The following is a 14608-nucleotide window of genomic DNA, read 5'->3' as shown; positions in this document are numbered from 1 at the left end:
ATGTCAGTTCTCTGAGCTGTGTTTTTCTGTCCCTGGCTGCACATTCAGATCACCAGGGGAGATTTTTTTTAAATTTTTTTTTTATTATTTATTTTTGTTGTTGAAGAGGAAGGAAGAGGGAGAGAGTGATAGAAACATCCATGTTGAGAGAGAATCATGGATAGGCTGCCTCCTGCAAGTCTCCCACTGGGGATCGAGCCCACAACCCAGGCATGTGCTCTTGACCAGAATCGAACCTGGGACCTTTCAGTTCACAGGCTGATGCTCTATCCCCTGTGCAAAACCAGCTAGGGCTGAAGGAGATTATTATGACCATTTCTTCCTGTTGCTAGCTTGCCTGGAATCCAGTGTCTTTCCCTCAAGTCATTTCAATTATCCTCACTCACAACAACCTTATGGGCTGGGTAGTCCTATCCCATCTAAGGAGGACGAAACTGAGGCTCAAAGAGGTAGAAGGTCTACCTCCCTAAGAAGTAAGTGGAGGAACTGGGACTTATACTGGATCTGTCTCACACCCAGTCTACTCTTTCATTCAGGGCCTGGCCTTGGTCCAAATTCTGGGATAAGTGGCAGAAGCCACTCTTCCTCGGGGAGATGAAAGAGATAGGGCTCATCACCCAGGTGGATATTTGGGGAAAGCTGCAAAGCAAAGGAGCTTGGAAAATTGGTGTGGGGGAGAGTAGGCAACAAAGGAGAAGGAGCTTCTGATTGCACTCAAGCCAAGGACGACACTAAGCAAGCCACCTGCTTTGCTGATCTTTATACGTTTCAGCCCAGCTCCACTCCACAATGCTCATGTCATCTAGGCAAGCCATTTACTGCTCTGTGCCCCAGTTTCCTCATTATTCTGCTAGGAATAGTAACAGTACCTGCCTCCTGGAGCTGTGGGAAGGGTGAAATGAGGTCATGGGTGTATGTAAAGCACTTAGCAAGGTGTTTACAACTGGTGGCCTCTCTGCACCCCTTCCTATCATCTTCTTAGTCCTCAGCTCGGGACTCTGCCCAGCCCTTGGCCCAAGCAGTCTCTCTCTCTCTCTCTTTCCTTATTCTTCCACGCCTTCCCTTGCCTCACATTCTCAAGGAGCCAGAAGTCTAGATTGCCTGGCTATTTGAGAAGAGAAGTTTCGCTGGGCTGGCCTTTGATAAATGAGAGTGGATTATTCATTCTTTTATATGCTCATTTATTCCATTATTTATTAATCACCCACTATGCGCCAGGTACTGCTATAGGCACTGGTGATAGAGCAGTGAGCCAACCAAACAAGGGTTCTGCATTTATGGAGTTCAGGTTCCAGTGGAGATGAAGTCCATCTTCCTTGTGGAGGCCCCTCATACAAGGCTACCCCAGGTCAGCTGAAGACATGGATCTTCAACTCCCACCCATCTGCTCAGCCCTGGGCCACTGCAGAGAACCTGAGAGATTGTGTAATTTTCCCTCTGCCGTCAATCCACTGCTCTTTTTCAGACTGCTAAAATTTGCTGCTTTCTATCAAACAACGGCTCTGGAATCCGAACACCTAGGATGAGAGCCTCATGTTGCTGTTCATTTGCTTTTTGATCTCTAACAAGTTCTGCAACTGCTCTAAGCCTCTGTTTCCTCATCTATCAAATGGGCAGAGGAACAGCACCTACATCACAGGGTCATTGTGAGGATGAAATGACATTACATAGTGTGCTTGAAAGATGCCTGGCACATGGTAAGTGCTCAAGGCAGGATAATGGTACTGTTCTTATTATTATTACTGTTGATACTATTCTCATTACCTGGCCCAGGGTGTCACAGGCCTTTGATTTTGTGCCCAGCTTCAGTTTTGAAAGACATGCCTGTTCTTGGCCCTGTGACCAGTCCAAAATCTATATGGCAGTCTCCCAGGAAGTCTTCGAACTATGGCCCTGGGAAAAGCCTGTCTGAGGTTGAAGCCCATTCTCAGGTGTCCCCAGTAGCTGTTGGAGAGAGCACTGGCTCACTCATTCACCTCCTGTAGGTTTGCCTCCAATTCCCCCTTCTCCAAAAGGCCTGCTCTGACCACTGTCTAAAATTGCCAACCCCCTGCCATACTCCCCATCCACCTTCACTGCTTTCTTTTTCTCCATAACACTTATCACCATCTTTCATACTACATATTTTACTTATTTATACTTTTTTAAAATTGTGGCCTGCCTCTCCCCTCTAGAATGTAAGCAGGAAGAGACTGTCAACTTTGTAGGCCTTAGTAGGCCCCAGTCTGCTGGTTAATAACCACAGGACAGTCTCTGCCTTAATCTTAGCCTCAGTTTTTCTATCAGAACCATGAGGTGGGTGGGACGAGTGGTATCAAAGAGCCTCCTCAGCTCTGACTTAGAACATTTTGTGCTTTTGTGAGGTTCTCGTGGTACACAGAGCAGGGCCCTGGCTTTCACTCAGACTAGCCCATCATAAGAGGTCATGCCTCAAGCTGTCAGGGCTTCCCAGGAGGGTGGCCTGGTCCCCCTTCCAATTGGTATTCTACCTGAGCTCCCGGTCCTGGCTCATGGAACCTCAGTCTGTGCCCACCTTCCCTTTGATGATATTACCATAGGCCATGGTTGGTTGCATGCTCCCCTTAAAGGCAGCATGGCTGGACATGATATGAGCCCATGTTCTTATGAGTTTCCCTCTCTGTTCAAAGGCTGTCTTGTGGTCTACAAATGGGGTGAAACAACCCAATGGTATAGTTAGCTTGTTCAGAGAGCACTAGCTTTGGGGTGTAAGTCCTAACTAGAATTCTGTCTTCCCCTTATTCTGAGCACAAGCCATCTCCTAGGGCTTCACATAGAAAAGGCCAGGAAGGACCTGGCACCTAGCACCCAGCCTTTATCTCTGCCCCACTGCCCTGCCAAGAAACAAGTTCCAGCTGGAGGAGGCAGCTATCTCCATCCTAGCATGGGGCCCTGCCATTCGCAAATTTGACAATATTTCTTAGGTGACTACTGCGTGCCAAGCACTGCTTTAGGGGCTAAGGAGACCATAGTAAGCAAACAGAGACACGGTCTCTGCTCTCTGGCTCCACTTACATTCCTGGGGCAGAGGTGGGACTAATACAGGAGCCTTTCTGAGACCCACAGTTTGCACATATATGGTGGTAGAAGCTATGAGCATGGATAAGGCATCTGAAGAGAATATATACAGTGAGAAGAAAGGGGACTTGGATGGAACCTGAGAAACTCAAACATGTCAGAGGTGGGCAGAGAAAGAGTTGGTAGAGAGGAAGCGATCAGGGGGAGGGGGCTCTTGGGCATTGAGCCAAGATAAGAAAGCAGATTTCCAGAAGGGAGGAACGATCAACCATCAAATGAATCCAGTGAAGGAGAGGGAGGCCCTGGGCAAGGGCTGGGGTTTTGTGATGAAGGAGCAGCGTTGTTGAGCAGTGCACATGGAAGGTAACCTGTCATGGCTCCAGAGCAAAGAGGAGACAGTGAAAGCAAGAAGGGAGGAAAGTAATGTTTATTGAGCATCTACTCCATGTCAGCTCCTCTGCTTGGCCCCCTGTTTGCCTCATTCTTTCATTCATTCAGTCAACAATCTTCCAGGAGCTTCATGAAAGGCAAAGACATAGTTCTCAGGGGGCAGGGGGAGGTATGGGAAATAGAAGCCAGACATGAACCAAAGTATCAGACAAATAAATGTGAAATGACTGCTGGAACATGGTTAGGAAGGAGAAGCATAAGGTGTTACTGAAGTCCTATAATCCTGAACTGAAAGTCAGCCAGCAGGAGCAGTGTGGAAAAGGGGGAAGGAAGAGTGGGTCAAGGCAAGGTTAGAGGCTGGCCAGGGGAGGCTAGATAAGGTTTCACAGACCATCATGAGGGATATTGCCTTTACCCTAAAAGCACAGGAAAGCCACGGAAGGGTTTTAAGCAGGGAATGACATGCTCAAAGTTGTGTTTTGGAAATGTCACACTGGCTGTTGTGTGAAAAGAAGGCAAGAGACCATTTGGGCTTAAGCAATTGGGAAGTAATTTGCCTGAGTCCAGTAAATGATAGTGGTAGCTTGTACTAGAATAGAGACAAAGAAGACTGAAGCAAGTGGATGGATTAAAATATGTTTAGGTATTGTTTACAATAGCAAAAGATTACATATAGCTGGTGCTCACAATTAAGGGACTGGTAAAATAAACGATGGTAGTTCCAATAGTCCTTGTAAACATACTGAGGAAGGTTTCTAAGTGTGGAGCAGAAAGATTGACAAAATACATTGTGAAAAATGCCAGGTACAAAGGGTGTATAGCATTGTATATTTGTGGAAGGAAGGGAGAGCTAAGAATATTTTTCATTTTCCCATAAAGATGCAGGGCAAGGGTACCCCCCTGAGACAGGAAATAAAATGATCAGGATTGGCTATGAGGTTGGTAATGCAGGAGATTTGGAGAATGACTCTCAGGCTGAGGAGTCACACCCGTGTAACTAGATGTAAGGGGTGCCCTTTGCTATGTATGGTGAGGCAGAGCAGAAAGCAGCAGGTTTGGGGAGGAAGATGGTGTGATGGGTTTGGGACAGGATGAGTGAGAAGTACCTTCAAAGAGTGAGTTGAGAAGAGAAAGACAGGGCAGCAGCTGGAAAAGGAAGTAGGGTCAAGGAAGGTGGTTTGTTTGTTTCAGGGGAAGAGACCTGAGCACTTTAAAAGCAATTGGGAAAGATCCAGTTGAAAGGGAGAGTGGTTGTCCTTAAGAAGGAAGGGGTCACTGGCAGGTTCATATTCTCCAGGGAAGGCAGAATGATAAGAGACCCGAAGTACAAATGGAAGTTTGGTCTTAAATAAAAGGAAGTTCCTCTCTTATAATAGGAGGTAACTGGCCAGGGAGAGGAGTCTCAGGAGCATATCTGGCTTCGGCCTTTGGCCCAAAGACTCATGGGGATCCCTACAGCCTAGACACCCCAGCCCTGTATAGATGCCTGAGGTGGGTTCTGTAAAGGTGGTGGTTGGGGAGCCATATCATCCCATCCCAGTCAGCCACTAGGTTCTGCTCTTGACTGATCACCTCCCACACCCCACTCATTACTTTAGACATCTTGCCTTCACAGCAGTACTAGGCGTCATGTTATCATTATTAACTCCATTTTAGAGTTGAGCAAATGAGGCTCAGAAAGACTCACGGTCACATAGCTAGTAAGTGGCTGACCCAAAATGTGGCTTTGCAGCATTCATCTCCTGACTCCCAGACCAATGGAGCCCAGGAGAGGTGCTGGCAGAAGGCCATTTAGGAGATGGGATTAATGAAGCAACCAGACCCAGAGGCTCCAAACATACCTGTGTAACCTGAAAATCCCTCCAGAGTGGTGGTTCTTACCTTGGGGGCCATTTTGCTCTCCTAGCGAACATCTACCAATGCCTGGAGATACATTTAGGTTGCCATAATTTGGAGGGGGACTGCTACTGGCACCCAATAGGTAGAAACCAGGGATGTTGCTGAATGTCCTTCAGTGAATAAGATAGTCCTGACAACCCCGAGGTAGGGGCCAAAGTGCTGAGGTACAGATGGCCTGTTTCAGAAGGTCTGGGGCCAAGCAGCTTGTCATGGAACCCCACCCCCACTCCACAAATGCAAGTATCTTCATTGTTCATTGTTGCTACTGACTTTTTACTTCTGTGATCTACATAGATTGTAAGACATTCCAACAATGTGAGAGTGTTTAAAGTATTCAGTAAAAGCTGTGCCTGCTCCCTCCAGCCTCACTCCCCAGAGATAATCCTTGTTACTGTAACTTCTAGTGAACAGGTTTAACTCCAGAAACAGAAAAAAAAATTTCTCCCTCAACTCTCTCTGTGACCTATTTCTCCTCATTTCTTGGATGAAATCTCCAGAAGATCCATAACTTTTCCAGCCATTTTCAAAGATGCAAAAACCCTCCTCCAATTACTTCAGAAATGAACCCATCCAGCCTTGTCACAGTTGAAACTCCAAACTTCACTAAAAGTTAAAGTGTTTCCCCTTCCTCAGCTGGGCCTGTCAGGCCCTGAAGCAAGACTGCCACAGGGGACAGGGCTGTGCTATCTAGTCTCTGCCTACTGCTTGCAGAGTAAGCCCCTGTCAGGCTATGCCGCCATTTATTTAACCAGTTCCCTACTAATGCTCTATGAGGTTGTTTCCAATTTTTTACTATTATAAGCAATGGTGTAACATACTTGTACAGATGTCTATCTGTACACACTTGTTAAGTGATGTCATTAGGATAAATTCCTGGAAGTCAAAATGCCAAGGTATGCATATTTAAACCAGTGAAACATATTTCCAGATTGTTCTTCACAGCAATTATATCAGTTTATGCTCCTACCAGCAGCGTATGAGAGGGTCCATTAAGAATCTTGGTCTCTCTGTCTCTGTCTCTGTCTCTGTCTCTTCCTCTTTCTCCACAGTGCCTTGCACATGCAAATAAGGCTGGGCTGACATTAACAGTTGAATGGGCATTGGGAGAGTTAGCTGGGCATCCTGAAGCCTATGAGGAAAGTGCAAACTCTTTCTCCCAACCGTCTTCTCCCTCCCCAGTCATCTCATACTCCCCATCCTCTCTTACCCCTCACACTTCTATAGATTCTCTTGAATCTGTCATCTCCTTTCTGTCCATGACCAATGCTGGAATTCAGGCCTTACCATCTCTTTCCCAGTAGAGTTCCTTGCTGGTCTCCACATCTCCAATTTTACCATCTCTGATCCATTCTTGGCACCTCCAGAGTAAAGGTCCTAATATACCATCTGTTCAGCCTCTCTTTCCTCCTTCCAAGGCCGGCTCTCCATGGCCCACTCCATCTTTTCCCTGCTCCTGTCTCATCAATTGAGGAACTTTACCTTCCCCCTTTTTACACTCCAGTCACATAATGCTGTCCTCTGCCTCAAGCACAGCTGAGGACAGGTAAGTTAACTCACAAAGAGCATGATAAGAAGATTGTAGACCTACCTAGAGCATGAGGAGAATCACTTCACTCTGCAAGAGCTCTAGGAACAATTGTGGCTCTGCAGCATTCATTCCTCTCCCTTCTTTAGACTCCTGTTTCCTTTAAGTGAATCGTCTGTGCCTCATTGTGGGTAATGTTGGTTGAATAGTAAATTCATGTGTCAGCCTCCTACCATGGAAGCCAAAGGGACATAGCCTTCCTCTCCCCAGCCCAGTTTAGACAGGGGCAGGCATGGGATTAAGCTTGGTCACTGGACACAGTCTTTGACCTTCAAATCTAGAGCAAGCAGTATAAGAATAGAGGAAACATACTTTTCCATTTCAGTGGAAGCATTCTGATCAAACCATCCTGCTTCCTATGCCTTCCCCCAATGCTGCCTTTGCTTATATCTATTTCCCAACCTGGCCCTCTAGCCTTTTCCTTGATTCTATAAGGTCCCTATAGCTTATCCCAAACCCTATAATTCCCCTTTCTAGAGAGAGAGAGAAATATCAATGTGAGAGCAAAACATCAACTGGCTGCTTCCCTTACAAGGGGTTGTGTACACAACCAGGGCATGTTCCCTGACTGGGAATCAAACCAGCAACCTTTTGGTGCAAGGGATAATGCTCAACCAACTGAGCCACACCAGCCAGGGCACAAATTCACTTTTCTTTTCAGTTAGTCAGAGATGGTTTCTGTTGCTCACAACCAAGGATTTCAGATAGAAAGCCTAGCTCAAATGCCCTTTCCTTGGAGACAGATGGGAGGGGAGAGAGGTAGAAAGGGAGAGATGAAGAGAGAGAGAGAAATACAGACCCAGAGTCCTGGTTCTGCACAAGCAAACTTCTTTATGCATTCCCATAGCACCCTGTGCAAAGTGGCAGCTCACACCAGGGTGTGTTGTTTTTTTTCCTGTCCCGCTCACTAGGGTAGGTTGGTCCTGTGGTCCCACCCTTGTGAGCTCAGAGCTAGCTCAGTGAGAGGTCCAAAGTTACATATTTAAGGCAACAGACATTTAAGGACTAAACTAATGGGCTGGTAGTTCCCCTCCCCCGTTTATCAGCCTCAGTGGCTTGGACAGACTCTCATCAGGCCATAGAAATGATGCCAGCACCTGCCTCCCTCATGAGGCTGGCTGGGAATAACATGGGCTAATTTCTGTTTGGGGCTCTCATTCTGTCTGTGCTGTGGAAGATAGGGAGGAGGAGTAATGAAAGCAGACAGAAGTGGGGGCAGGAAGGTGGCTGTTAGAAACAGCTCAGGTGGAAGATGATGGCAAGCTGGATTAAGATGGTTACTGTGGGCCGAACCGGTTTGGCTCAGTGGATAGAAGTCGGCCTTCGGACTCAAGGGTCCTGGGTTCGATTCCGGTCAAGGGCATGTACCTTGGTTGCGGGCACGTCCCCCTGGGGGGTGTGCAGGAGGCAGCTGATCGATCTCTCTCATCGATGTTTCTGACTTTCTATCCCTCTCCCTTCTACTCTGTAAAAAATCAATAAAATATATTTTAAAAAAAGATGGTTACTGTGGGAATGGAGAGGGGAAGGGACTAACTGAGGAGATCCTGAACTGAGCACTAAAAGTGAATATGAAACTCAATTGTTTCTGGTAATTCTCAAAGCAAAAGCTGGCCACTTGAGATGGCTTACCTCAGGAGGTGGTGAGGGAGCACGTGTGTGTGCGCGCGTGCGCATGGGGGACTGTTAGGGTTGGGTGTTGCACCATCTCCCGCATCCCCCTCCTGCTAACAGCCATGACCATGCTGGCTGCCTGGCCTGTTTTCTAAAGAGCTTCCCCAGACAGCAGGGGAGCTGGCCACCCACTCCACTCGGCAGAGGTGAGCTGAGGAGCATCAGTCCTGCAGGCCCCTCCCTCCCCACACTATAGACTGCCAGGTGCCTTGTTTGTGATGAAAGCTTTTAAAACCCCATGTGCATACATTCACTTTTGTTCATTTACTAATACTCACCAAGCCTGGAGCATGCAATGGTGAGCAAAGCCCTCCATGGACCCTGTTCTCAAGAAGCTACTGAGCTGGCAGGGGAGAAGATGCGTAATCAGGCAATTAGGAACCAGTGTGAGCGGGAGGTAAGCGCTGGTTGCTATGGGAACACAAAGAGAGGCCACAGCTGCTGCTCCTCCGGAAATGCTGTGGCAAGCGAAAAAGGAGGCGTGAAGCAGACCGACCTGCTTGCCAGGCCCAACTCTGTGCAGCCTGGCCAACTAGTCCAGGATGAGAGCTTCTGGCACGACAAAACCTGTCAGCTCTCTGCCCCTGCATTGCCTCACCTAAAAAATGAGAAGACGGTGTGATGCAAAGGCCACATGAAACCATGTATGTCTGTGCCTGGCCCCTGTAGGTCTGTGATATGTTGTAGCTGCTAGGAATATTTTTCAAGAAATATTTGTGGGTTAAAAGTTTTCTGGGCAACTGGACACCAGACATAGAGCTGTGAACAAGATCAATGAGACCTCTGCCCTCACAGAGATTACAGTAATTTGAGAGGAGGGACAGATACGGAAAAAAAATCATGGCACAAGTAATTACTATTGTGATGAGTTTCATGATGCTATAAGGGTGGTTCAGAGTAGGAGCTGGCTTACCCTAGGGTGCCAGGAAGAAAAACTTCCTGGAAGAGGTAACATTTCCGCTAAGATCAGAAGGAAGAGTAGTTAGCAAGCAGGCAAGGAAACTGCATTCCAGTATGGTGAACAGCAAGCAACAGGGAGTTTGGGTCCCTGAAGGAAAGGAGGTCAGTGGAACCTGGGGTGAGCAGACACAACAGAGGTGGGAAGAGGGGAGACTGAAAAGATGGGCAGGGCAAAGTGAATTCAAGCCTCCAGGCTGTGGTAAGGAGTTTGCATTGGCTGCTAGATGACCCCAAAGTCCAGTTGTTACTCTAACTCCCACAGCTGATCAACTCACCATTCAGTACCTGAGGCATGACTGAGCTCCAAGGGCTTTACTCAGAGCCAACATGTAGAAGATTATGGAATATGAGAGCTATCGGAGCCCTTGGAGGGCATTTAGGAGCAAATTTTCATTGTGTGGATGGCAACACTGATGCCTGGAAAGGAAGAAGACTTGCTGGGGGCCCAACTTAAGAGGCAACCTAGTGCCCTTGCCTCTGCAGAAGATCAAGATGGGCTGTTTTGTAGGAGCCATTTTCTCTTCCTCTCAGGGCAACCAGCAGTATTTACAGCTCCTTCTTCCCTTCTTGCACTAACCCTAGTGTTCTTCTTTTCAAAAGGCACATTTTCCATAACCTCAGCTCCCCATTTGCTCATCCTCAACCCTTCTATTGTAAACAGAGCAGGGAGGGGGCAGGGCTTGGCTTCCAGGCAGGGCCCAAAGCAGCTATTCCTAGGCCAGCAATTCATGTCTTCCAGGCTCACTGAAGTTCCTGCCCCTGCCACACCCCCAATTATATTCTGTAGGCAAAGCCCTCCTGGTGACATGGCCGCAGCATTTCCCTGCCCTGGAAGGCCCCAGGAAACACACTGGCAAAGTTGGCATGGGTTTCAGCCATCACCAAATCCAATCTATCCATTGCTGGGATGGGAATAGTGAGGCCCAGGGAGGGGAAGGGATCCATCCAGGGCCTGGCCCAACTTCTTACATGTCAACTAATTGTGTTCTGGCCTTTTGACTCTGCCTGTCCCTGTCCCCACACCCCCATCTGACTCACCCCCAGCCCACCATCTCCTGCACCATCGGCTGACTCCCTTCTCTCTCTGTTGATGGAACCACAGAGGTATAAGGACTGAGGGGAAACCCTATGGAAAGAAGGTGGTCCAGTGCTCCCTGAGTAGAGGCTGCAAGGGTAGGGTGAGGGATCCTGTTTTATTCCTCTCTAATATAGCCAGTGACCCACCCGGGTTAGCCCTCTCTACTCACTCCCTGCATCTCAGGGCAGGGAGCTCAGCTGTAGATCCCGTTAGCTTCTCTGGCCTACACCAGGGAAAATCCCTACCTAGTAAGCCTGTCTTTTATTTGGAAACTAAGGCCACCACATTCCTCTCACATTAGGCCTGGAAGTAGCCAGTTTTAGAGTAGACAGTCCTGGCCTCCAAATTCCAGCTCTGCTACCTCTAGCTGAGTAGACTTGGACAAAGCCCTTACAATCTCTGAGCCTCAGCCTCCTAATTTAAACATAAGAATTGCTACATTACCACTTTGCTGTGAAGATTAAATTAAAGAGCATATTTAAAGTACCTGGCATGTGATAGGTGCTTGACTAATGTTAGTCCTTTCCCCATACTCTGGGCTTGTCCTTCCAGCTCCACACTCAGCAAGCTCTGCCTGATTTCTGCCAGAGATCTTTGGAGTGAGGCTGGGGCCAAATCTTGGCAAGAGTGTCCTGGCTCTGGGGAGAAGTGAAGGGAGCTGTGTCCCCCAGTAGACAGTCTTAATCCTTGAAACCCAGCAGGAGACACACAATAGGAAGCCAAGCCAGGGGAAAAGATGAAGGGTCTGGGAGATTGGAGGAAAGGAGGTGGAGGCAGGTGGCTTCAAAGCCTGTGGGAAGTCAGGACAGAAAGGACAGGGCCAGGCAGCATGGAGGCCCATCTCAATGGTTCAGGAATTGCTAGACAGTTAATAGAGACAAAGAATGAGGCCTCTGGGATGTAGGCTGCTTGGATCTTACTTGTTGACAACTCCTCTTAGCTCGTCCTGGAGCATAGGATCTCTGTTTCACTGGAACCCACCCAGGCTCTAGCTGGGGACTCAGTCCAGCTCCATCACCTGGGACCTCCCATCCATGCTCTGCCCCACTACCTGGGCCAGGCTTAGAGTTCGCTGCCCTCATCTCTGCCTCCCTAAACTAAACCCCTGACACCCTCCTCCACAAGGTTCCCTTTGGGTACATTATTCCCACCAACCCAGAGGCCCCATAACATCTCTGACTTAGACTTTACCAATCGTTCTTCACAAGGAATTCCCCTATGTCTCCAAAATCATCAGCATTAGTTGCCATAAAGAAGCCTTATCTTTGGATCCCAGGATATCTTAGGCTGAAATGTATCCACTGGCTCACCTGGCCTCTATCGCAGCCAGGAGCACCCATCAGAGATGCCAAGCAGGGGTCAGTGAAGTCTGGGGCCAGGAATGGCCCTTAGTCTTCTACTCAGGTAAGGTCTGAGTCCGTGGCCTAGATCAGAGCTGAATCTGTAGCTGGGCTCAGTCTGTTGCCAGGGTATGGGAATTTTTTTGGTTGCAAGCAACAGAATTCAACTGGCTAATTTGGGCAAAAAGTAAGATATTGGGCTGTTTTTTCAGAATTGATGTAAACATGACTCAGTTCCAATGTTCACGGTTTCCCTGTCTCCTTTCAAGTTCCAAATCTCTAGGAGAGAAGTCCAATTGGCCCAGCCTAGGTAAAGAATCTCTGCTCCAGGTGCAGTCAAGTTAGCCATGGTGCAGGGTCACACAATGCCGGTGGAAATCCAGAGAAAGCAATTTGGCACCATCTACTAAAAGTAAAAAGATATGCATCATTTGACCAAGCAATTCTACTTTTGTGACATGATTCCATGAAAATGAAGACCCTGGCACCTAAGGACCTATAAGTACAAAGATGAGTGTAGCAGCATTGTTCATAGTATTTAAACACCCCTGAAAATCCTAATTATCTATCAGTAGTTGATAGCTGAATAGATTATGGCACACCCACATTATGAAATACTAGACAGTCATTGAAAATTAGAGCCATACCAGTTATTTTCAGCTGGTGTTATTTTCTTTTTTTGTTGTTTGGGATTTGACCATCTCTCTTTTTCTATTTTCAGTTTTCAATTAGAGTTTACATTCAATACTATTTTATATTAGTTTCAGGTGTACAGTATAGTGGTTAGACAGTCATAGACTTTACAAAGTATCTCCCCATATTTCCAGTACTCACCTGGCACCATAAGTAGTTATCGCAATTATATTCCATATGCTGTACTTCATTTTATTTATCTTCTTGCACTCCCTTTTCACAGAATTTACTTTACACCTATTATACCAAACAACATTTTAAACACTGACATATAAACTCACTAATAAGATAAAACAAAGACAAAAACATTTATCTTGTGACAAACAAGATACACCATCACTTATAGTCTTCAAACGTTATTGCACTTTAACTTTCATAATTTGACAATGGATTCATAAAACAATCTGCAGGCAACTAGTTTTAACAAATTAAAGAACACTTTTAAGCAGAAATGACTGCCCTAAATTGTTTATTAGGTAAGAAGTTGACAAACATTACTTATATTAGCAGTAAAGGTGGAGCTGGGAGTATTGTTATTTCTCCAAGCTGCACAGGGAGAATCACCAATAGTGTGGTGGAACTCGTGGCCCTTCCCAAGGCCACGGCTTTTGCAGATGTCAGCCCGCTCATCTCCCTGTGCTTGTGGACTGTTTTGGGTGTCAAGATTCCTTTTTATAGCTTTGTAGAATGGATCCATGAGGATAACCTCAAAGAATTTGTATGTGGAATATTCACCAACCCAGTAAGAATTCAGGATGCTCAGAGCCCCACAGTGGTGTCCACCTCACTTCTTGGCAACAGACTGAAGGCTTCAAGTAAACTGGTTGACACCATGATGGACAGGCTTGCTGTAGGTTGCACCATTAGCAACAAGGTATTTGCAGCCACCACTGTGCACACAAATCCAATATATGGCATAACCTTGTTTGGCCTTATATTCCAGCCTGTGAGCTTTATTGACCAGGTGGGGCTGAGGGCCCTGTGGAGTGCAGAGAGATGGCTGTAGTGCCAACAGTCCACCCTGAGAAGGAAGCGCATTGCATCGGACTGCTTCTTTCTCCATAGCTCCTGGATGTATTTGTAAGCATCCATCTTGGCTTATCTCTGAAATAAAACTGATGGCTGTGGCCAGACAGAAAAGCCCTATGCTATACTTTACATCCCCATGACTATTTTCTAACTATCATTCTGTACTTCTCAATCACTTCACCTTTTTCACCCTGTCCCCCAAACCCCCGCCCCTCTGGCAACCACCAGTCTGTTCTCTGTGTCTATGAGTCTGTTTCTATTTTGTTTGTTTAAATTGTTCTTTAGATTCCACAAATAAATGGAATCTTATGTTATTTGTCTTTCTCTGTCTGACTTATTTCACTTAGCATAATTCCATCTAAGTCCATCCATGCTGTCACAATGCTAAGATTTCATTCTTTTTTATGGCCAGTAATATTCCATTGTATTCCTGTACCACCACTTTTTTAAAATGTAAATTCTTTATTGTTTAAACTATTACATGGGTCTTCTTTTTCCCCCATTGACCTCTCCCCAGCTGCTCCCACCCCCCAGTACATGCCCTCATCCTCCTACTGTCTGTGTCCACTGGTTATGCTCATATTCATGCATACAAGTCCTTTGGTTGATCTCTTAACCCCTCAACCCCTCCCCCTCCCCACCTTCCCTCATAGGTTGGATGGTCTGCTCGATGCTTCTATGCCTCTGGTTCTATTTTTGTTCATCAGTGTATATTGTTCATTATATTACACAAATGAGTGATATCATGTGATATTTATCTTTTTCTGACTGGCTTATTTTGCTTAGCATAATGCTCTCTAGTTCCATCCATGCTGTTGCAAACGGTAAGAATTCTTTCTTTTTTACAGCAATGTAGTATTCCATTGTGTACATGTACCACAGTTTTCTAATTCATTCACCTGCTGATGAGCACTTAACGCTGTT

At 46.6% G+C, this 14608-nt stretch overlaps 1 long non-coding RNA gene and 1 pseudogene across 1 annotated transcript; both read right to left on the bottom strand.

The window, feature by feature from the left end:
- Positions 1-3534: 3534 nt before the first annotated feature.
- LOC102751519 lies at positions 3535-13747 on the bottom strand (annotated as a pseudogene).
- LOC107183505 lies at positions 5907-13170 on the bottom strand. The gene is made up of 4 exons (XR_001514295.1): positions 12951-13170; positions 12661-12663; positions 11794-11801; positions 5907-5916 (listed from the first exon to the last, which is right to left on the bottom strand). It is a non-coding gene; the product is annotated as an uncharacterized LOC107183505 (long non-coding RNA).
- Positions 13748-14608: the final 861 nt, after the last annotated feature.

This window comes from Myotis davidii, unplaced genomic scaffold, assembly GCF_000327345.1.
Source record: "Myotis davidii unplaced genomic scaffold, ASM32734v1 scaffold1142, whole genome shotgun sequence".
NCBI classification, from domain to species: Eukaryota; Metazoa; Chordata; class Mammalia; order Chiroptera; family Vespertilionidae; genus Myotis; species Myotis davidii.
Note: the sequence above shows the minus strand (reverse complement) of the source record. Positions and strands in the feature narration are given on the sequence as shown.